Here is a 24,177-nt window from a genome sequence, read left to right as displayed (position 1 = left end):
ATAAATAGACCCTAATAAAATTAACAGAGGTGAAAGCGTGGTGTATACGTGACGAGGCAATGAGATGCCTAGTTGCCAACTGGCGCCAGTAAAAAATAAAAGCCAGATAAAAATCAAATTAACAAGCGAAGCGAGAGCACACAAAAAATTCGCACAAGTAAATAAACCTGTCCCAGTTTTTAACTAATAAAAAAAAGTGAGACGGTTTCTGATGATGCAGCTACACCTGAGTAAGACTGGGTCAGAGCAGGATGCTAGACGTTTCTGGCTTGTCGTATGGACAGAACCAATTTATCTTTATGTATATGTAAACATTTGTCGCTGGTGCTCCTGCTGCTGCTGATTGCGAGCCAAATGAATTTAGCTGCTGAGAGATGACAGTGGACTAAAGCGAAATATAAAAACGCAATTTCACAATGACCGAAAGGACATTTATAAAGGTGAAATTTAATGACGTTGACCGTTGTGAAAATATAAGGCCGGCAGATAAAAAATCAGGCGAATTAAATGAACAAGCCAGAAGACGAGGCTGCCGAAGCGTGTCCTTAATCTGTTTAAAAGCGCTGCGTTGCCTCAAACGAGATGCATCAAAATTAACGACAACGAATTTAAAATGTAATTGACAGCCCAACTGATGGCAGCTCCGGCGACAGTTATTAAAGCACACATTGCGTATACGCAACGCAGATACGGATATGCAACATTAAATGAAAATAAAGCAGACCGGCAAAGCGCCAACGCATAAAGGACACATTCGCTTTCCTGCCGTTGGTCATTTCTGCCGCTTTTCGCTCAGCATAATTGCTCTCCACGGAGGACTTAGCGAGTATGTGTTTGACTGTGTGTGACTGTGTGTTGGCGTGTGCTGTTGTCAATGCTTTATTTGCGTTTATCGCTATCATTTCTTTGGCCGCTTTCCGCCTGTTAATATGCCAATTTACATATACATTATTTTAACTACACAAGCGGCGTAATAAATCCCTCGAATTATTTGTCATTTTCAACATACACGCTGCTTAACCGTTTTCCGCGCTTATCACTTAATTGCATTGCACTTAAGCGTTGAACAAAGCTTAATTTAAATGCTGCCATAAAATGCCAGTTGGGTCGAGAAGCCTCTAAGCCAAATACTTGCAGCCATAACAATTAGAAGCAATTGCTACTTGGCGCTACTCAGCGCTGCGAGCAATTTCACTTTTCACGTGCAACTTGTCAGTTGAGAGGCAACGAGTGGCAGCGACTGACGTCTGCAACAGCCACTGACAGCTGCCTGGTGGCATCATTGCAAAGGTAAATATTAAACGTAACTCTCATCACTGCAGCAGCTGAGCATCGCGAGCCGGAAGCAGCAGCATATGCGAAAATTTCACTTTCTAACTCTGGCCTTACGTGCAGCCTAGGCGACACGCGGGACATACATACTTATGTGGCACAACGGCAGCAACAATGTGTTGTTGTCACAACAATGCGTCGGCGAGTCACAGGGGGCAAAGGCAGAAGCAGCTGTACCAGCAACAACAACAGCAGCCGCGCATTGCTAAGTCTCTGATCTCATGTTACCCCGTAGTATGTGAGTATTATGTGAACCCGATGAGGATGCCGCCTTTTCGAGCTGGTCGAGGCAAAGCGTCGGAGTTGAGCAAGAGACTTGTAAATGGCACACGGTGTCCAACAATGTTTACCAAAACCTGCAACGTATGGCAACAACAAGGCAATGTTGCATGTTCAGGAAAATAAAATAAATGTCAAAAGCATAAAGGAGAAACTATAAGTAAATAATTATGGGGTATTTATGTTGTTGGTAAATGAATAAATAAGTCATTCTAAATATAATCACATTGAAGGTAGTTCAAGTATGTACGTTTGTTGGCGTAGCACACAAAGCTATATTGATAATGGATTTGATTCTGAGGGTGTACACTATCTGCTTTTTATTATAAATTCTATTTGAAGCTATATGCTAGTAGGTCACAAAACTATCGTATCACACTTCGGTGCAGCACTAACACAAAGCACGACCAGAAACAAACAAACAAACAACAACTGCAATCAATTGCAACTACTGTCGCCTGAATGCTTGACTGAGTAGAGGCAAACAGCTAAGCCATTCGCATCTGTGCGAGGGAAGACCGCAACATCCCCCTATCCCTTGGCATGTGGGTAATAAATAGCTGCAGCAAGTTTCCTTCTGTTGCAATTCAAGTGCATTGCATTTCATTGCATGACTGACTGAATGCTTGGTTGAGTGAATGAATGCGTGTGCAGGGTGTGAGTGAATGAGCGGCCAGTGTGTGTGTGTGTGTGTGTGTGTTAGGTTTTGTGTGCATTGGTAGCCAGCAAATAAGGTAAAAAACAACTAACTACCCATCAAGCAGGCACAGCCATGGCAATCTCAAATAGTCTTCGGGCTAACAGGCGACGAATGCAAATCACACAGTTTTTTGCGGGTTGCGCTGAATTACAAACCAGACTTTTACTTTGATAAGCCCGCGAGCCATATCGATGATATTGATTTGCTGTCATTATTGTTAGTTTTTGTAGCATGGCGCGAGAGCCTTTTGCGAACAGCGCGACGAGCTGGTGCGCCCAAAGGCAGACAAAGCAAAACTTTCAACGAGCGCGGCGCGTGTGAAAATATCTAACACCGACTAAATTCCGCTTAGGGGCTACCCTTAGGTGTCGCAGCTACAAAATTTGAATATACGCGATTTGCTTGAATCGCAAAATTGAAATTGTTATTTGCTGAGCAAAGTAAGTAACAGGGCATGGCACAAAAAGTTTGCGGTCTCCAGTAGCCTGAGGCAGAAAAAACTGGGATGGGATGCGCTTTAATTTAAACACGAATATACATAGTACAGCGCACTTTCAATTTTGTTGTTTCTCAGTGGCAGTAATTGACTTTGGCCAGTGAAATTTGCATGCTGATGGCATTTCCAGCAGCTGAGTTGTAATTGCGTCCATCGAATTTGGAGCACAAGCTGTGCCTCATAGCTGATGCTAAACTAACTGAAGCCGTTTAGGTGCCAAGCTGCCTAAAAATAAAAGCAAACGAATTCAATTGTCAGGTCATCTGTCAATTTGTTTGTTGTCTAGCTGCAACCCGACAGCTGTCAAGGGAGGTGGGTGGGCAGGGCAGGTGCAAAGGCAAACATGCCAAAACACAAAATGCTTTTAATGTGACGCGCAACTTGCAACAAAATTACAGTCGAAGAGCCAAACGACAAAAGCCTGAGACAGGCAACAGGGCGGCAGTAGCCCAACTGACGTCTGTCAGTGGACTGGCCGACTGACTGACAAACTGCCCGAATGACACTGGCTGGCTGGCTCAAGTCGCGGAAAAGTTCAAAAGTTCGTTGTCGCTTGTGTAAACAAATTATTTGTTTAGGCTGCTTTTCCTGCCAGGTAATTGGCCACGCAAGCTGGCCAGCGAAGAGTCAATGCAATGGACGACTAAAACGTCGCCAATACCCTGTAGAAAAAACCTAACAATTTATTTTTTCAGGAAGGTAATATTGTGCGATGTGCCTATTATTGTATTTGTCAATATACATTTTAAATAGGAACTTTTTTAATTAAATTTATGACAAGCTTATCCACAGGATTGCATACTAGCGAAATCGAATAGCTTATATTAGAGGGTAAATCAACTTTCGATACTCTAAAGAAGTGTTTTATTTCTTTTTGTTCCCTTCAAAATCTGTATTTGGCTTTGTATGGGCAGGCAAATTATCGACTTGTCGTTCAGCTGTTATTGTGCAAGGACCCAGTTGCAATCTCATGCACACCACAATTAAGTGAAATGAAGCCCATAATGTTGCCGTTTGGCCATAATTAGTTTACAATTCAAATCTATGGGTGGTCGGATTGACAACTGGCCACACAGTTAACTACCAAATATGCATACACATTGACCACAGTTGATTAACCGCTCGGCAAATCAATCTGCTTGCCAAGCAAGAACTAAAAATCAATACAGCTGCGTTTACACTTTCCCATTAATCAAATTAACTGAAATTGATGATGTGCCTTTGGTTACAATGGCTCAATCTCATTGTTTGAACGGCTCTTTTCAATTGCACAATCGACCGCGTTTTTGTAAGCGTGTGCATTTATTACGGCCTAAACACGCATTACGCATTGTGCGTGCCAAATTCTGTGGTTTAGCCCTTTTGGACTGGCACTTATTTTGGCCTAAGCTTGGTAATCCTTTTGGAGCACCAATAAATCAATAAAGCGAAAATTCAAACGTTTTCACTTGGAAATAAAATGTTTTCAAAGCTTACAGTTTCTCTAAATTATTATGTTTTTGATATTATTATTAAATTTATTTCAATTTAAGATATTTAATTAAAATTCATAAGAGTTTAAAGCGTCAACAAACTATTTATGTTTTTATTTAGACTTTTGGCGTAGCGATAGCTTTGCAGAACGAACTTGTGACACTTTCAGGCACTGACAAAATTTATGGTATATATACATTTGAGAGTGCGAGCTATGGTTTATGGGGCTCACCACGGCTTATGTGTTGTCAAATATTTGACTCATTAAAATGATTGAATAAGGCAGAGTCGGCAGAGTCTTTTCAGTGGACCAATGGCAACGGCAACCAACCAACCTAAAAGGATAACTGTGTGAAAAACAAACATATCGCGTATTTAGAACTGTCGATGGCAAAGGCCAACATAGGTAACAAATAAGACCTGCAGACGGATTTTAGCTTTACAAATGGTTTACGAATATTTACATGGAATTGAATTGTAGGCGAAATGGAAATCACATTCAAATTGGTTCGGCGTTATGAGAACATATTGAAAGCGTGACTAAATCAGTTAGACTTTAACCGATACGAATGTTGTGGGCGTAGCAGTGTGTGGGCGGGTCGTACCATTTTCCAACCAATTGAATTTCAATTTGCATAATTTTTGAAATGTCAACGTAATGTGCATATATGCAATTCAATTATTTTCCATTGAATTGAACTGGGGACATTGAGAGTAGACTACAAGTGGACAAAGAATAACCCATCCAGCCAGTTCGGTCGACTAACCCTTTGTAAAAGATTTGCACACAAATAGGGACTGAACAAACATTTTTGCACATTTGCATGTTTATAGTATGTAGCCGAGACAGGCAATTCATGTTACAGAGTGACCCCAACCTAACCTTAAACTCAAAAACGTAGAAAAAGCCAATTCAATGCGTTGTGCCTCACGGTTGAGGACTGAAACTTAAACTAGAACCCAAAAGCATAGAAAGTAATAAAATGAACGGCATTTTTTTAACGGCAAGCTAAAAAAGAAAAACACAAATAGCAAATATAAAATAAAATAAACGAAATGACATGAAACTCAACATTAAAATACCCTTGAACACATTGCTAAAATAACATATTTTATACTTTAAATGTTTTATAGAATTTTTAATTAGAAAATCGCTTACATAATTAAAATTCTATGCGCGGAAAATGTATTACCTTCTGTATAACCAATACAAGTAGTACAAACAAATACCTCTGCTACATGCTTTACACAATCCCTTCTATTCTGTTTGTGCATTTCGTACGAACACGCACCAGCTCCTTTGCAAAAAAATGGAAAACAAAGGGTACACTGTATTTACTTTTCTCTTTTTTTCTATCCTTTTTTTGTATCCTTTCTTACAAAAGAAATGTATAAAACACGCAAAGCTGTCCACAGACAACGGTAAGGCCATCGGCATTGTCATTGTCCTGCTGCTCAGGACATTTAAAAATAATTTTGTGGTGGCTACAAAAAGGCGAGTCACAATATTTAGTTTTGGCCAATGGCCAAATGTGTTTTTTGTGGGCGCGCATGTCGTAAAAATTTAATTAAAAAATTATTTCGCTAACAGTAAAAATCAACACTTTGTGATCCTTGAACAGCGCCAGCCGCAAGCCCAAATAATGATTAGGCAGACGCTTGACTGACAACAGACGCTAAGAGCGTGAAAGCTTTACCAGCTGCCACGCCCATAAACTGCGACAAAATGTGCGAATAATGTGCACGGACAATGGGCATTTATGGGCTCTGCGAACCTGCTAGCCGGCGCTTATGTGTCAAGCCAACAAAATTATGATGACGACTTTTATTGGATTAGAAGGCAGTGCCTGTCATTGTCCTTGCTAGTGCCTGACGCTTAAGTGGCCCGCCTGGATGACTGGCTGTCTGCCTGACAGCCTTCTTGGGCGAGTCAATAAAAATTCAGTAAATCCCTGTCGTCCAGGATCATTATGGGTACTTTATGACTGCTTATGTTTGTGCACTGGCGCACATTCGAAAGGATAAATACACAAGCTGTCAAGAGACATGTTATTTTTATCAGGAGTGCTCTAAACATGAATTGCCTCATCATTCATGGAAAAGGTAACAGGACGAAATGGTGTGAAGTAAGTATGTACTCATTAATATCCATACCCAGTAAAAGGTTAACTAAGCAAACATAAGTACTTATTTATATATTTCATGTTTGATTGTCAACTATCACAGCATTGTCTTTTATAAATGGAAAATGTTATTAGTTATTAGCTCTTGAATTATTAAACGAGATGAACCTTGAGACAAGTTGATTTCCATTGCCAACAATCTACAAACATATTGTGGAGGCATTAACTCTGATGTTGATAAAAAGAAACTCAAGTAAAATTAACAAGCCCTAACGAAGTAGCCAAAAGAAAGAAATGCAACCAAATTCTCACGCCAATTATGCGCTGACAAAGAAACAAGAACCGAATGATGTCTTCAATCCAAATGCTAATGAAGAGGTGGCTGGCTGGGCTTTAAGCTGCGACCTCAAGCTGAGAGTCTTGGTTCAATTATGGCCCCGCTCCAATGCCAGCCCATTAAAATTAGCATATTTTTTCAACACATCTTGTAGATTTTCATGTTTCGCCAAATTCGACATGCTAAATAAGTTGACACCTTTTTGGGGGAGCGGCTACAAGAAAAACCAAAAACACTCGCTGCTAATTGCAAGCGGGCGGCTCAACAGCGGCTTAATTACGTTGTTTGTTGTTTGTTGTTGCTGTTGTTATTTTAGCTGACCTTTTGGCGTGGCATGCCCATTTTGGTCATTTGCATAATTGTGTCGCATTTATTTATTTAAATTTTTCTGCCAATTTTCACTTAGAATTTGCATACGAACATTTTCATTAGTATGTGCTGAAAAATAGATTATTTCCAAACAACACTCTAACCAAAGTGCACAAAATGGGCGAAACTTTTGGCAACATTAAAGCAATTATTTGTTTTACAACAACAACAACAACCACAACAATAACCATATGTGAGCAGCAAGAAAAATCAAATCAAGTTTTAAATAGAATATTTGAGCATCAAATTAGTTTTCTCGCACACGTTTGCAATTTCGGCACTGTAAAAGTTTGTTAACAATAAGTGGCTCAGCCTTCCCCAGAGAAATGGGTCGAGTTGAGAAACCAGAATATAGGCCAAGAGGTGCTGGAATTTCTGGAAAACAACCCTTAAAGTGGGTCAATTGCACCAATGGAAAAATGCACAAATTTAAAGTTGATTAGATAGGAAAATATAATGTGTGGTTTCTCAAAGCAAATAAAACAGATTTCAATTCGTATTTTGTAGTATATATTATTCTTTGAGAAACCATAAGTATTTTTACTGACAGTTGAAGCTACTAAATTCGCAAATAATTGCATGTTTCTTAAGTAAGCGCCTAAAGCATTTGAAATCACACAAGCAATTGGCCAAGCTTTGTATATACTATTGGTTGGGCCCACATGGCGTATGTGTAATACTGTTATGTCAGCGCAAATATGCACAAATATTTACTTACTCACCCATTTACCTAAGCAGCTGCTGCTGCTGCCAACAACTAGCTGATAAGCCGACAGCCAAGCGACTTGCCTTTGTTTGTTATTGATTTCTATTAGCTTGCACTTTCTATGCCATACCTAATGGAACTGCATTTAAATAAAATGATAAAATGAAAATTTGGTTTTATAGCTGCATGTGAAAGTTGGCTAATTGGTGGTTTTAATTGTGCTATTAGTTTACCGCCTGTAAATGTTGTTACCATTAAAATGTATCAGCATTTATTTAGTATGTGCACATATTTATTTTAATTTTAAATATATTTGCTAATCTATATTGGCTGTGGTATCTCCGACCTCATAAATGACTGAATGTACGAAATAGCATTTAAATATAATTTTAGCAAATGTTTTTAGTAAATGTTTGTGTGACGCACATATATGCCGAGCATATGGACCTGTTGATCGAATTTCGTATTTACCTTAATGTCTTAAAAATATTTACCGTGTTAAACAAATCGATTAGCTAAAGTCCTCATTGTTCCAACACTTTATTTGCACAGTTGGAAAATATTCTTTGCGTTTTACTTTGAATTTTCGAAAAATCTTTTATGTCCCAATTTCGGAGGTCAGAGAGAAATGGCTGCATTCGTCAACTGTAAACAGACAAATTTGAGGCTAGCAAATATTTTTTTTTTTTTTTTTTTTTTTTTTTTTTTTTTTTAATTTGGTTTATTTTGCGCTGGAATCGATCAGTGCCTTCTGATCTCTACCAAGCGGAGTTAAGGGTATAGTGTATAGTTATTATTTAATAACTTAAATGATAATTACAGACTTAAAAATATATAACAATAATGGGAAAGGGATGTTTAAGTGATGTGCCTCGTTGGTAGGTCGTCGGGGTGTAGCCTTCGGAGGCGCCTCTCACTAATGGGCTCAGCCAGGGCCCTTGCGGCCGCGTTCGGATGCTGCACCAATTTGTCGGAGTATCGGCTGCTGAAGAAGTTGAGCTGATCTCCGACCTTTGTTAGGCGGAGATCGCGTTCGATGGCGTCTGTTGTTACGTACCATGGCAGGCCAGCAACCTTGCGTGCTGCCTTGGCTTGGACCACTCTTATGCGACGGAGCTGGTGTGCTGATGCCGTGCCCCAAACTTGGATCGCATATGTCCAGATAGGCGTTACCATCGTTTTGATAAGCAGTGTCTTCGTGGATATGTGCAGCTTGCTTTGAGGCTTTAGTAGCCAATCGAGCTTTTGAAGTCTTCTCAGGCATTTTGCTCTCGTTGCTGCGATGTGAGGCCCCCATATGAGCCTTCGATCCAGGTGGACACCCAAGTAGCAGAAAGAGTTGGTCTGCTCAATGGTTCGTCCATCGAACCGTAGCCCCTGGCAGCTGTATGGGCGCAGCGTAAAAGTGACGCAGGCGGACTTGGCACAGTTTATAGCGATGTTCCACATAGCTGTCCAGGTTTCGATCTGCAGCAGCCAGTCCTGCACTGCACTTGTAGCAGCTTGCAGATTTTTGTGGGAGGCTAGGAAGGCAGTGTCGTCCGCATATGTTGCCACCAGCAGTCTCGCAGGGCTGAGGTCTTCATTGCTTTGTCCTTGTGTGGGCAGGTCCGCCGTATACAGCGTGTACAGCATCGGACCGAGGACGCTGCCTTGTGGGACACCTGCTCTGATGCCCTTAATTGCCGACCTTTGGTCTTTAACGGCCACTTTAAAGGTGCGTCCTGCCAGAAAGGAGCTAAGGATGCTGAAGTATGGCGCTGGGAGTATCAGTTTGATCTTGAACAGAAGACCATCGTGCCAGACCTTGTCAAACGCTTGTTTGACATCGAGGAAAACGCCGACGCAGTATTGCTTCTGCTCAAAAGCTTCTAGTACGTGTTTTACTGCCCGGTGGACCTGCTCGGGGCAGCCGTGAGACTTTCTGAAGCCAAACTGATGATCCGGGACCAGGCGCGTGACCTCGTCGAGTTCTAAGAGACGGCTTAGCAGAAGTCGCTCAAAGACTTTTGAGAGCGTCGGCAGAAGGCTTATAGGGCGGTAGGACTCAAGTTGAGTTAGCGGCTTACCGGGTTTGGCGATCATCACAATTTTCGCATGTTTCCATTGCTTCGGAAAGTGGCCAAGGCGGAGCATGGAGTTGAAAATTGTGGCGAGCGCCATGACTCCTTTGCGTGGGAGAGCCTTAGCTGCTCTGTTGTCGATTTCGTCGCATCCTGGGGTCTTCTTTAGCTCAAGCATTTTCAGCTGTGTCCCGATTTCCGCGGGGGAGATGCTTCTTATCGGGAGAGCCATCTGCAGTGGAGCGTCCAGTGACTCGGCTACTTTACGGCGCTGTGCAACGTCTGCGAAGTCGAATGGCTTGAAGGTTGTCTCCAAGTAGTCAGCAAACGCGTTGGCCTTTTCCTCGTCCGATCGGAGCCAGAGGCCAGAGTGGTCCGTGATCGGGGAGGTAAAAACTGGTTGCCTCTTAATGCTTCTGGTGAGCTTCCACACTGAAAAGGTGCTGTTGCCGTCATGCCCAGTTGTTTCGAGGAAGCTGTCTAGATTTTCCGTTCGAGTCCTAGCCAGCAGTCGTCTGAGCCGGTTGGACGCGCTTACCATTTCTGCCTTGGTAGAGAGGTCTCCGTTGCGGATGTACAGCCTCCTTAGACGTCTTTTGTCGGCAAGGAGACTCCTGGCTTCAGGGCTTAGTAGGGACCTTCTGAAGGTACGAGAGTGAGGCAGGGTTTGCGGGGCTGCACGTCTAGCAGCTTCCGTAATTTTCGCTGTGAGGTGGTCAACGTAGCTCTCCAGTTCACTTGCCGTATTTATGGTGACGTTGAGCTCTAATGTGTCCTCGAGGCAGGCCCGGTATACTCCCAAGTTAGAGCGCGGCGGGAGCATTTTGCGGATTCCAACTTCCCACTTGGGAGTCTCCTCGAGCTCAATCAGTAATGGGAGGTGATCCGACGTCAGGTCAAGGAGGCTTCGTATTCGCAGCTGTTCCTGTCTGAATCCCTTGTAGAGCCCGAAGTCAAGTGCACTTGGTGTTGCAGTAGCCCTATATGGGTAGCACGTTGCCTCTCCAGTGGCTATGACTTCGATGCCTTCATTCTCAATGGCAGAGAAGAGCGTTCTCCCTCGGGGGCACATGCGGTAGTTTCCCCACCAGCGATGTTTGGCGTTCCAGTCTCCTCCTGCCAGGAATTTGGGGCCAAGCTGGTCGAAAAGGGCTCGAAAGTGTGCCTCAGTCACTCTCAAGGCCGGAGGGCAGTATACAGAGGCGAGATTGAAGTCGCCTCTGCTGGATCCGAGTCGGATAGCAGCAGCTTGCATATGCCAGTGGCAGGATGACTCAAGTGAGTGGTGCGACAAGGACGACCTGATCAATATTGCTGCTCCTCCATGTTGGCTGTTATCTGGGTGGTTGGCGGTGTGGAGAGTGTAGCCTGGCACTCTGAGGGTGATTCGAGAGCAGAAGTGAGTCTCCGTGAGCAGAAACACATCGATGTGGTGGAGTTCGATGAAGGCTGTGATCTCATTCGCCTTCGAAAAGACTCCGTTGGCGTTCCATAGTGCTATCCTGAGGGAGCTCATTTTAGGCACTGTTATTTTTGGCGCTAGTGTGCATTAGCGCTTGTAAAAGAGTCTGTATGAGAGACATCAGTTGGTCGAATCTGGCGAACATTTGCTTCATCATGAGCTCAAGGGCTGAGTTGGGGCAGTTGTCGGCAACAGGTTGCGATTGGCTGGGAGTACTGCCAGTGTTCCTTCTGCGAGACGATGAGCGGGCACTGCGCTCTGCGGGCTGGGTACCGCGGAGGACGCTGGCAAAGGATTGTTGGCCAGGCACGAAGCTGCAGGCAGGAGCGGCTGTTTTGGGGCGGGGATCTCTGGAGCGGCTTGCATCTCTGCCATTTGCCTTGTGCTGGTTTTTCTGCTGGAAAGCATATTGCAGGTACTTCTTGCAGCCTTTGAAGTTTGCTGCGTGTGCTTCTCCACAGTGGTGACAACACCGATTCTCGTCCTTGCCAAGTGTGCACTCGTTGCTTGGATGGTTGTCCCCACACTCCTTGCACACATAGTGTCTCGAGCAGTAAGATTTTGTGTGCCCGTACTCTTGGCATCTGTTGCATTGTACAGGGCCCGACGTCTTGCGAGGCTTCTCCCACGAAACTTTGTGCCTGCATAGTACTGTTATTGATTTGACAAGGTTATTGTTCTCCGCTTTCCTCAGGTCAACAAATCTCATATTTAGAGGTTCGTTATTGACTCTGCTACGCGGGGTATATATGCGGACAACGTGGTGCCCCTTTTCTGCCAATTGCGCTGAAATATCTTCGGATGCGACCTCGTGGTGGATATTTCGTAGAACTATGCGGTACGGCCGGTCTTCTGCAAGCTGGTGGTGGTGAAACAGGCAGCCGTTCTCGCGAAGGTGCCTTGCCAGCGTTCGGTATTCGTCTGAGTTGCGGCATTGGACGATGCAGTCGCCAGAATTAAGCGATCTGACGGTGTAAGTGTCCGCGCCTAGGACGCTGTCTAGTTCCTTGCAGAACTTGGTGAAACTGAGGACGTTTGGCACAGTTATTCTCGGCACCTTAGAGGCAGGCCGCTCATTGGGAGGCGCCGTCTGGGTGGGTTGCGGGTGTGCGGCAAGCTTTTTATTTGCCGTTTGTTGCCTGCTGGCCCTTGCGCGAGCTGCGTGCGAGGTGGATGGCCTATCATCTACATCCTCGTCGGCGCAAGCTTCCTTGTTGGTGGCTAGTTCTACTTCCGTGTCCATGTCGCTTTCCTCTTCGTCACAGAGGGCCGCAAACCGGTTTTGGCTGGCTTTCTTGGTTTCGGTGGTGCTCGCCTTCTTACGGGCGATACGGGGGGAGAGATTGCCACCTTCTCTTTTTGTGGCCTTAAACCATTGACCTTGCCAAGTACGTGAAGTCTTGGGCGGGTAATTATTCAAAAACGCGTGGAGATCCGGGCTTGTAGCAGGATTCGCGCCAGGAATGGACGGGATTGCGGGCTAGCAAATATTTAACTAAGTTATTTGGTATCTATTTGGCATACACAGTTGTACAAATGTACTTAATTCCATTGTCCATGCGCAATTTTTTATCTGCCCCTGACATGCTAATGCCTCAGTTGATACGCTGCGAAGCCCTGGCGATTACAAACGACCCGGACCCAAGCCCGGTAAATAGAAAATAGCAAATAAATTCGCCGGTTAAATGATAAAATGCTTTTATGGCAGCCATACAAATCAAAAGTCGCACATAACCAATAGTACAATGCAATTTCATATTCGTATATTTATACACATGTGTCGGCTATCTAATTATCGGACTGCTGCTTATTTAATAAAGAGTGTGAATCAACAGGCAAATAGGCACTTCAAGTACCTGTTTGTCAGATAAGCTTTACAATTGAGAGAACTACCGCATTTGCCACATTTGCAAGATCAGATACAAGCAAGTAGATAAAAGAAAAGAACAACTGTGGGAACGACCGAAACTGCGACTTATGATGATAGTGCGACAAAATTGGTTGACGTCAATTCTCTTACTCTGTTTGATAAGTACTGTAAGTAAATGTTGCAAAACAGTCTGTGTGTAACGTTTTCACAGCATTGTTTTGGTCGCTTTTACTCACCTACTTCACTCCACTATACACGGCAATTGTCTGCAAAGAGAACAAAAAGCAAACATGATTAATATGCAAATGTCGGGTGATTTGATTAACTGCTCAACCCAGTTTTTCTTTTAAGCATGCACGCTTCCGCTAACAAAAACAAAACAAAATACTCCAAAAGCCACAAATGGAGCTTCGTGCACTTGACGTGGCTTAAACAATAAGTCAGAGACCACAGGCAGACTCACAGTTAAAGCTGAAGTCGAAGCTATGAACAAAATTCGAGTGTCGCTTGCAATGTGCACAGCTCAGCCAAAGCTGTCAAGAAGTCAGCGCAGATATACAACTCAAGATCAAACCCCCCATGTAGCCAGTAAATAATGGCAAAAGTCTTACTCTTTTTGTCAGCTCTCGTCGACTTGGCAAATGTCACAATCGGCTTAATGGTCATTGCATAACTTAAGCCAATGGGCAAATGTTTAAAGTGCACTCCACATGATGCCTTGAAGTTTGATACGTGCGCCTTACTAATTAAGACATTGCTGTTGTTGTCGGTTTTGCAACGAGTTATGGGTCAACCTTTTGAGTTACTCAAAGCACCAGCCACATCCACACTAGCACATACACAGCCACTGAAGGCACTTAATGTTAAGCTGCTTAGTGGTTAATTGAATTAGTTTACAAGTGAGGCAAGGCGTTCGCCTCTAGGTCTGCGAATTGCTTATTGGCGCACAAATGCACTCGTTCCCATACATGCACACATACACTTACACAACCCATCTAAGTATTCGCAACCATACACCCACAATTACAATTGCACTTGCACTTGGTACACAATTAGATTCTTTGTTACTGCAACTGCGGCTGCCCGCAAAGCCAAACAATTTTTACAGCGTCTCTTAATCTTCTGGCGCAATTCTTTTTGCCTTTGTTTTTAATGAACATTTAATTGTTTGCATTTTGAATGCCGCCATGGTTTGGGCTCAGAGTCAGCCTCAGTCTCATACTGTTGCGACTGCAGCTGTTTACATAATTGAACTATCGCTAGGTTTTAAGTAAATTGTTTAATTAAGTCATTAAAATGCCATAAAAATAATTACTAGCCTAGACGGAAGCTAAAGGCTGCTCGGACCCGTCTAGCTAACAACTAAAATGGGCAAGAGTTCAAATGTCTTTTGACATGCGACTCTTGCATTAAATGAGCTTCAATATGTATCATGGGCTAGCTCAAGACCAGACCAAGGTCTTGGTCTGTGATATTAAAGATATTTTGAGTGAAAATATTCATATTTGTAAGACCAAGACTATAAGAAAATTAGTTGATTCAATATAAGACTTACGTTATGGTAATTTGGTTAATGATGTTTTGCTTAATAATTAGCCGCGCAATGAGGCACACGAAGTAACTTATAGCCCATATTGACTCAAATCTTAACGAAAATTAAAAGTACGCAACAACAAACTGTCACCACAACAATAATTGATCCTTTTAACAAAAAATATATATCAATGGAAAACTCAGCTCATCATGTACACACATTTTCTGTCTTTCAAGTCCAAGTGCGTACAGAGCCACGATTTTAATGTTTTAATTCAAGCTAAAAAGCTTTCATAGTTAAGTAAAGCGACAAAGATTTGTTATATCTTTTTTATATATATAATAAAAAAAAAACACTATTTTATTTACATGTTCACTGGTCTAATATTTATTCGACTCTTAGTCTTATACATAAAAGCTACTTAAAAAATGTTCAATTTTTCTGTTCGAAAACAGAAGCACAATTATAAAAACCATTAATATCTTATGCAACGTCGATTTTCATTGAAAACCCGAAAATATATGATGCAATTAAATTCAGTATTGATGACAAATAAGAATATCAAAAACATTTTTTGTGTGCAATTTGTTTGAAATATTTTTTATAAATAAATGCGCTTGACGTTATCAATATTTTACATTTAAAACTACAAATTAGTAGATCCTCTTCAATGGCGAATATGATTAAATCCGAACGCGTCGTAGCCGAAATTGTTAAAATTTGGCCAGTCATTAAAAACAAGAATCAATTAAGTCCGCAGGCAGTGTTGCGTATACGTAACATGAAGGACCAATTTTTAATTTGTCCAGGCAACGTTGTGGAAAAACAATTTGAACTCAGAGGGGCTAAAAAAATAAGAACGAATACAAAAATCTGTGCACACACATAACAATAAAAGAATAAACTTAAAAAATAAATAAATAAAAATAAAACAATTCAGACATGAAAACACATTTTTCCACACGTAAAGTGTCACAAACTTTTTGATTATTTTTGCCGGATTGCAACAAAATTGCAATGTCAATCATAGATCCTCCATTTGCCATGCATGATAACAAATAAAAAAAAAGCGTAATAAAAACACAGACTTTGCCATTATTCAAAGAATTCTAATTGCGATAACCGTTTGGATAACTCATTTAATTGAAGAAATAAAATTCTGATTAAACTTGTCACAGCTTTTCTGCTGACAAGTTTCAATGGATGTGAATTTAGTTGAAGTCAAAGCAGTGTATTTTTTTAGATAGTCTTTTAGCGGAATGGTCAATAGCCTAGGATAAAAACATTTTTTCTTTATGCTGCGAGCTGATGACTTCCAACTCTCTCCCGTTTTCCCTGATATTGCGTCAACTTTCGCTACATGCAGACGTTAATCTAACTTGCATTGAAACTTGAGTCCCATTAGAAAGTAAAGAAAAATCAGAACCAACACAGACCGTGTTTTCTACACGGCTGCTTGAAAATGAAATTAAAGGCCAACAGAAGCTGCCAATCCCAGATGAAATGATTAGTTAGCTGCGTTCCGCTTTGTGCTCAACTTCTCAGCGTTACTCACAACTGAATTGAAATCAAATTAAATTAAATGCAATTATTTTATCATCATTTGGCCAACTACGTAATTAGGTTAAGTGCGCTGCCGCACTTATCAGCTGGCCTGCCATTGAGCGGTGACTAATCAATGAACAACGGCATTGTTTATGCCATGCACTTCAAATTAATTAGCTCACGCAGATCGTCTCGCATTTGTTGGTCTAATTCAATTGATATGGAACTGAATTCTATTTTTTGCCGCGATAGCAAAACTTTTAAAAGTGTAACTAAGTGTGAGAAGATGTGAGAGAGAAAGACCGAGACGCAGCCCAAAATCCCCCGAGAAGCATAAAACAATTATTCGTGCCTCTCTCGGTCTCTTTTGGCAACTGTGGCTGTTGTCGCCAAACTGCTAGTAACAACAACATTTTCATAGCCTCCCAATGGCCAAAGGTGTAAAGACAGCTGCAAGCACGGCAGCAACACGAAGCAAATGCGCAACGTTCATTCTGTGTATATATTTAATGTGCCTTAACTAAAAGAGCAAAGGAAAAGGTGAAGAAGGCAAAGGTCAATATTGAAAATTGATAAACAGGCAGCAGCGCCGGAAAGCGGCAACAACACCGCAAACGATCTATGGCTATCAACATGCTGTCCGCGACGGCCAACATTGAGGTTTTATAATTAAAAACAAACAAAAACAATTCCCCAACTTTAAAATTAATTTCAACCAAACTTATTTCGCATTAAATTTTGTACTAGAAATAAATTCATCAGCGGCAACTGAATAGCTTGCAGGCCAAATTAGAGCATTATAAATAGAGACGTCTATTTTTAAAAAGCTCTCAGCGAATCGCTCAATGGGTAAGTATTTTAATTTGATTGAAGACAATTATAATGCTTTGCCCAATTTACATAAGCAAAAGCCCTGAACTAAAAAATAGAAAATTAGAATAATGAGCATTTTTTATGTACTCTTCATGCCTTACAGCAGTGTGAAGGCTAAATAACCTTACGACACAAGATACGGGGCCAGCTAAATGGGACGAATTCTATTTATAACGTGAGCGGCGTTATATGTGAAGGGATATTCAAATGTGTAAGCTAAATATATCTTAATTGAAAATGCCCAAGTATGAATTAGATACACATATATATACTTAGCCCAAGTACTCAGTGTTGATATCCAATAAATATTTGAAAGCGCACTTTTCTATTGACTGACAAAATAAATTCGTGATGTACAGCAGGCCTTCAAATGTTGGCTAAGCACAGTATCATGTTTTTACTATTCGCTTCGTAATTATACTTCCGAGTGATATGTATGCATAAGTTTTCAAACATCTGATATATAAATTATTTACTTGCTTACACATTTTCTCACGCATCTATACGGCAGGAATAGTTGAAAAGTTTTTTCAATAAATGAATTCCAAAACGGAAGCTTATATTTATAAACTTCAAGAGTAAATCAAAAATATTTTCTGTATACAACTCGAAATTAAATTTTTGCCCGACGTGCGCTGTTCAAACTGCCATTTCATGCACGAGCAAACATGCACAAAATTAAAAACCCAAAAAAAAAATAAATAAAAATTCTTATATTTGTACAGATTTTAAGCGATATGCACAAGTATGTTTGCATATATGTATCTGTAAATTGTACTCTTTGCGACAGAGGCGCAGTAATGATGTTATGCAAGTATTTTTTCCTTTGATCAAATATTTTTTGGAATTTTGACCATAAATCATATTAAAGGCTTGCAAAATGAAGTTTTGTTCAAAAAAAATAAGTGACCTCAGATGCCTCCAGATCAAAGCAAGCAATTAGGAAGCTTACATATGTACATGTAATACAGCTGGACTACAGCAATTTTAGCGTTGGCCACTCTTTGACAATAGAACTAGCTAAGCATTAGAAAACTAAAGTGCAATAGAGTACATCTTGTCGGAACTCGGAGTAGATTTTGCCCACATACTTATGGTGTTTCCGTTTGAACTTGTGGAAACTCTATGCACTTGTATAAAGGCAGGCAGCTTAGCCGGCAATTCTTTTGGACGGTGTTAAATAACAATAACAACACTTTGCCAAATAGTTCAGGGTTATTTTTTCGCTGAAATATTTAAAATTTCCAAATTACAAAACAAACAAGTTAAATGTGCTAATTTGGCATATTCGTACTATGTGTGCATGTACGTATGTACTAATATGTACTAATATTTGTTTGTCAACACTGGTCAAAGTCGGCTTGAAACTCAAACCATACAAACTTATTCATATAGGTACAAAATTATCTGTCAATGACTGTGCTAATAGACGAATCCACAATTCGCCCAGGCAATTAAATTAAATTAAGCACACTTATAGGCCAAATTTTATGTGTTTTTGTATGGAAAAGTACTAAAAAAAATGGTTGAACCAGCCTTTTAAATAGTTTAAAGTCCGATTCAAAGTTAGTTAAGTGCTCATTGCATCCATCTCAATTTGTATCAACCAAAATGGTTGCTTAACTGCGCTTAATTTGAATTGGACAACGTGCGACATCAACGCGCATTCAAATATAACCCATAGATGAAAGCCTAACAGTTTGAATGACAGCAGTAGATAAAAAGAGACGACGCAGCAGGCATTGGCATTTAGCTGCAATTCGAAATGACACAAAAAAAAAAGAGAAAAACCATCCCGAAATCAATCAGTCAGCACGGCAACAACAACAACACTTCGCTATGTAACCGCCGGGTTCGTGCTAAAAGAAAAACCATATCGGATGGAAATCAAATTAAATGTGTCTGAATTGTGGCAATGGGTTGACGTAGGCATAGAATATGGTATGTATATTGCGACATATTTTGATGTTTGAGCGCGGGTCGCAGAAGCCGAGGGTTAAGCCACGCCCTTTTTAGCTGCAACTACCACTGACGGTAATCGAGCGTTTTAAGGTTGGGCTTGGGCTGTTGCGCGCTTGGTTGCGGTTCGTCTAGTATCTTTTCTCATCCAAAATGCTTAGCCCCGAAATAAAAGAACCGTAAGCGCAAAGCAGGCAACTTTGACAGCCAACTCAAGCATGGCCAGTGCTGTAGAGTTTGAGCATGCCGGTGTTGCAAAACACAGCGCAACGATTTGGTTGCTTTATTTTTGTATCCAGTATTCCAGTATTCTATAAGATTTAATTACGACGCCCCCTTTCACCTGCCCTCGGCCAGTCCAAAAAGAAAACTAGCCCAAAAAATATATAAAAACAGTTACACTTTGTATTTCCAGCTTTTGCCGCCTAAATGCTGCCCCGTTGGCTGGCCCCTTTTTGGCATTGTTCTGTTTATAAGCTTTGCACTTTTGTTAAATGTTTGACACAGTTTCTGGGTCGTTTAGCTGCTGCTTCTGCTGCCATCACTGCGATTGAGTCTATTCGGTCCTCTTTTCATATAAATGCCATTATAATTCTACCTTGAGATGTCTTTATGCTGCGCAGAAAGCTGGCGTCAAATTCTGAAAGACTCTTTCCCCAAAAATGAAAGCCATGCCGAAAATGTACAAGTCATGTTCTGGAAAGCGTAACAAAATCACAGAGCAACAAAAGAAAAAGCAAAATAAATATAATACGAAATAAAAGCATAGAGAAAATTGTACTTATATCTGTGTATCTGTAAGGGACCACTAAAACACAATTATGTCTGGCATATGATAATTGCAGACACACACATGCGCATCAAGGGGATTTTAATAATGCGTATCTTTTTCACCAGCCAAAGCGCATGGGTTAAGTTTTATAAATCATTAACCTTTTCGACCAGACCCAGCAAATGGCCAGAAACTTCTCTTTGACGTCTGCTGTGCACACATGTGTGTGGACCGTGCGTCTGTCAATGTTTATGTGTATGTTTATGTTTGCCTAAGTTGTTTCTGGCTTCTGTGTCACTGGCACAGAGCAGCACTTTAAGCATCTGTAAAATACTCAACACATTTAAGCTTCGTTGAATGCGCTTCATTAGCTTGAGTCGAAGTTAGAGAAAACTAGAGCGAAGGGGCCAAATCAACAGTTGAGTCGGTTTGTCAGACTCGCCATGATTTTCACATTTTGCCAGCGACAATTACAATTATATTTCTGTTTAATCATGCAGTTTAATGCCAGGCACAATAATAATATCAAGAGCAGCAACAATAAAATCGCTTTAATTTTCTTGTCAGCTTTTTAGAACAATTTCTATTCCGTTGATGATTCACGCACTTGCAACAGGGCGTACTTGGGTCAACCTTTTAACGGGATGACTTTGCTGCCCATTGGCACTTGATAGTCTAGCGGCTTATGCAGCTATAATGCAACATAATGGGAGCAATGCCCGATTAAAATCATATCGTTAAGTGCAACGGAAATATTTTCCCCTTTGCAGCTTATACCAGTCAGCAGCTATATAGGGAAAAGCTTGGCGCTGCATCGTCATAGGCAGAGAAAGCCAATCACAACTGCCTGCAATCGAAACGAACCTCAAGTGCGCTATGATACAACAAATGTAACAAGCTGACAGCCAAAGAATACAAAGCAGCCTGACAGCTTGGCTTGTGCTGCGGCTTCCTGGTCTCTAGAGTGCGATGCGCTGCTATGCATACTAATTTCAGATTAAATACATTAGTTATTTAATAATATCTACCGCTCGCACAACAGATATGGCCAAAGAATGGCTGTAGACTTGTCAGGGTGTGCGACGCTTAGTAAAATGACGATGTTGACGACTAGTCTAACTTGTTTTGAGCTGAGTCGTATGCCTGAGCACAATTCGTCTAGCAAACAAAATTCAAATGATACAAGCTAATTGCTAAAATACTCATAGATACTCGCTTAACACTCAACGCAAGCCCATCGAAACCTCGGGCCAGGGAGGTCGTTTAAGCAACCTATTAAAATAAACAAGTTTGTGATTCACATGAAAAGGAGGTTGTACTCATAAATGCTACTAATTATGCTCTAGTTAGATTTTGATCTCAGCAAATGTTTATGGCATCACGTTTATATGAGAATATTTCTCAGGTAGCTCTGAGCGTAAAATGAAAGTCGCCCATAAGATTGTTAATACGATGTGTTTATAGTTAAAGTTGGCTAAAGTTGATAATAGTTATTTATTACATGCAGCTGTAATTAAAAGTATGAACAATGCTGATAATATGCCGTCCTTCGTGCGTTGCAAATTGACGCGCTACCTTGTAAGGGTATCAAAAAAGTTGGCAATTCAAAGACGCCACACAACAGGCAGTCCGGCATTTTCGGTGCGTCCATTGCAATTTAATGCTCGAAATTTCATTGACACAGTTTTGGGTGTTTTTTTTTTTTTTCTCTCTTTTTTCATGTCAGCTGTAAACTCGTCTGCAACAGTAACTAAAAGTTGCCAGGCCGATGTTGTCGTGGCCGTCGTCTTTCTTAAAAAATATGCAAATTTATGTAGAACGCGAGAGCTGATTCTTTACCATTTATGTACATTCGGAGATCTGTAAATGCGGTTTGGAGCTGAACCGGTTTGATGAAAGAAATGCCAAAGACATTCTATTCCTATTACCAACTACGACTATATCTTGCTAGATGCTTAACGAATAATAAAATCAAAACTCACCCTTTGCTTAACATGGCTTTTGTTATATGTTAAATAATTAAATGTGTTACTGACCTCTAACACTTTCTCAAGCCCAACTCAAGCAGACAATTTATCGGATTATGCAGACTAAATGATCGATTCAATATAAATATTACACTCTCCGTCTTTCTGGTTCTTAAACATAAACAGACTGCCTAGATGCCCCAATAAGTTTTTATTTTTACACAAGCCCACGAAATGTATCTTTATAGTTGTTGTCTTTGTATCTGTATCTATATCTGTATATGTATCTGTATCTCTCACTCATGCTCATTCAATCATCAAAATTCAATGCAAAAAACCGGCTCGCACGTTTCTGTGTGGTTTACATTTGGCTGGCACTGTTTATTGTTTTTGCTGTTTTGATGTCACGTCATTTATTTTGGGGTTTGCTTTAGGTGCCCAGTTTTATATCGCTTGCAATATTTAATTTCCTGCTGCAGAGCATGCCAAAATTTGTGCGCATTTTTTTTTTTTAACATCGGCAATTGGCAATTGTTATTCGACTTTTGTTTCTATTGTTTATGAGATTTGTTGCTAATACGAGACTATTTCATTTTCCAAAGCAAGCCCCAGCCGAAAACGGGCTGCTGCTGTTACATAAACGTGACATTTGCTTACATTGCAGTTGTTTCATTTTAATGACAAACGTCATTTGGTTTTTGTTTCTACATGCAGTTGTTTCATTTATTATTATTATTATTGTTGTTATTAATTTTTTTACTCCATCTATTGTTGTTGATGCGCACGTTCACAGCGCACCCACGCGATGTGTCGAGCACAAAAACAAGTCATTTGTACAGGCGCGTATGCACTCAAGTGCTTATAAAAATTACATGATAAGTTTTCCAAACGCAACTGCAATGAGGCCACAGAATTCATGTTCCTTATCAGCCAATCAGCCAGCTGTTTATCACAGCACTGTTGGCTGTCATATATTAGCTGATAAGGGAGAGGGGGCTTTTTATACGCTGATATCATACGATAAGGGCAACTGAGTGCAACAGGTCCTGGGGAAACGAAGCTTTTCGCAAGCGCAGCTTGTCAAAGCTCTCAACAAGCAACGCCCTCTATGCAAAATCCTGGCAACTAAGCAAAACTATGTGACCGTGTTGGGCTTTTAGAAAGTTCGCGTGCTATAAACTACAAATTAAGCTTTTTTAAACAATAAAAATAAACAAAAATTAATGATAAATTGCAAAGTAATTACAAAAATTGCTTTTAAGTGTAATTTGAAGCGTTGGCCAAAAAATGTACAAAATATTTTCAGATATATTTGTATGGCCCATGCATTTAATGTGCTCGGTTGTATAATTCTGCGTGGTTGCATTTTTATTTTTTTTTTGTTATGCCGACCGTCAAAACAACAGTTAGTCGAAGAGCAATCAAACAGAAAATAAAAAAGAAATCAACCGTGTAAGGTAAAAACGAATACCTTTGGCACGCTGTTCGGGCAACGGGAGGGTCGCGGTATCAACCAGTTAACGGTAAGCGGGGCCTTCACACGACAACGAAACACCGGCAACGGAGTCGTGGCAGGTATTAAACGTCAATGTCAAAAGCACATTTAATAATTTGTATGATGCATGGGCATTTGTACGAATGTATAAATTACTTAGTTTTTTACATACACCGTTTTTATTGCACACAAGTTTTCAGCAAAAAAAGAAAGAAAAAAAAAAATGAAAAATATTTATATATATATCAAAATAGCGGACAGCTCGTCAAATATAATGCAATCAAATACCCGCAAATGGCATTAAGGATGATTGATGTAATGGAAATTGGCGGCACTTACGGACACATTCAATGAGGTATACCAAGATGATATATTGCGGATGCATGACTTTGCGTGACTCAAAATTGAGTGGTTCCGACTGAATTTAGTAATAATCACATTTACAGCAAGCTGCAGGTTAGCTAATTAAGGCAATTACCTTAAGCTAGCTGCTCGAATAATAGATTTTCATTTGAATCAAAAATGAACATCGCACCTTGCTTGTGTTTATAAATCGAATACTAGTGCACCCACGCTTAAATAGTTAGAAACAACGTTAAATAAATTGTGTTTTTTTTTTTTTAACTGTTTGGGGGCGTATTAAAATCACATCAGATAAACTCAAATAACACTCCGAAAATTTGAAATCAAAGTGGAAACAAGAAACGAATATCCACAAAGCAGACCGTGCGAGAGTTTCATATTCATGTGAACTTGTTGTCATCCATGTTGTTGTTGTTTCAGTTTCAGTTTTTGTTGTTGTTATTGTTGTAGTTGTGGTTT

The 24,177-nt window shown here is 40.6% G+C and overlaps 1 protein-coding gene and 1 long non-coding RNA gene across 3 annotated transcripts in view; one reads left to right on the top strand and one right to left on the bottom strand.

Moving 5' to 3' along the window:
* Positions 1 to 24,177, bottom strand: part of LOC6630177 (uncharacterized) — a 59,458-nt gene that overhangs the window by 31,639 nt on the left and 3,642 nt on the right. The window contains exon 3 of one of the 2 annotated variants that reach the window (XM_070207675.1): positions 13,447 to 13,476. The exons of the other annotated variant lie outside the window; for it this stretch is intronic. The gene's annotated coding sequence lies outside the window, so the exon portion shown is untranslated. The remainder of the gene's footprint in view (positions 1 to 13,446; positions 13,477 to 24,177) is intronic. 2 annotated transcript variants of the gene reach the window in all.
* Positions 16,558 to 17,511, top strand: LOC116650320 (uncharacterized). The gene is made up of 3 exons (XR_004303297.2): positions 16,558 to 16,949; positions 17,037 to 17,138; positions 17,266 to 17,511. It is a non-coding gene; the product is annotated as an uncharacterized lncRNA (long non-coding RNA).

Source organism: Drosophila virilis, chromosome 2 (assembly GCF_030788295.1).
Source record: "Drosophila virilis strain 15010-1051.87 chromosome 2, Dvir_AGI_RSII-ME, whole genome shotgun sequence".
NCBI lineage: Eukaryota > Metazoa > Arthropoda > Insecta > Diptera > Drosophilidae > Drosophila > Drosophila virilis.
The sequence above is the reverse complement of the archived record's forward strand: the minus strand, read 5'-3'. Positions and strand labels throughout refer to the sequence as shown.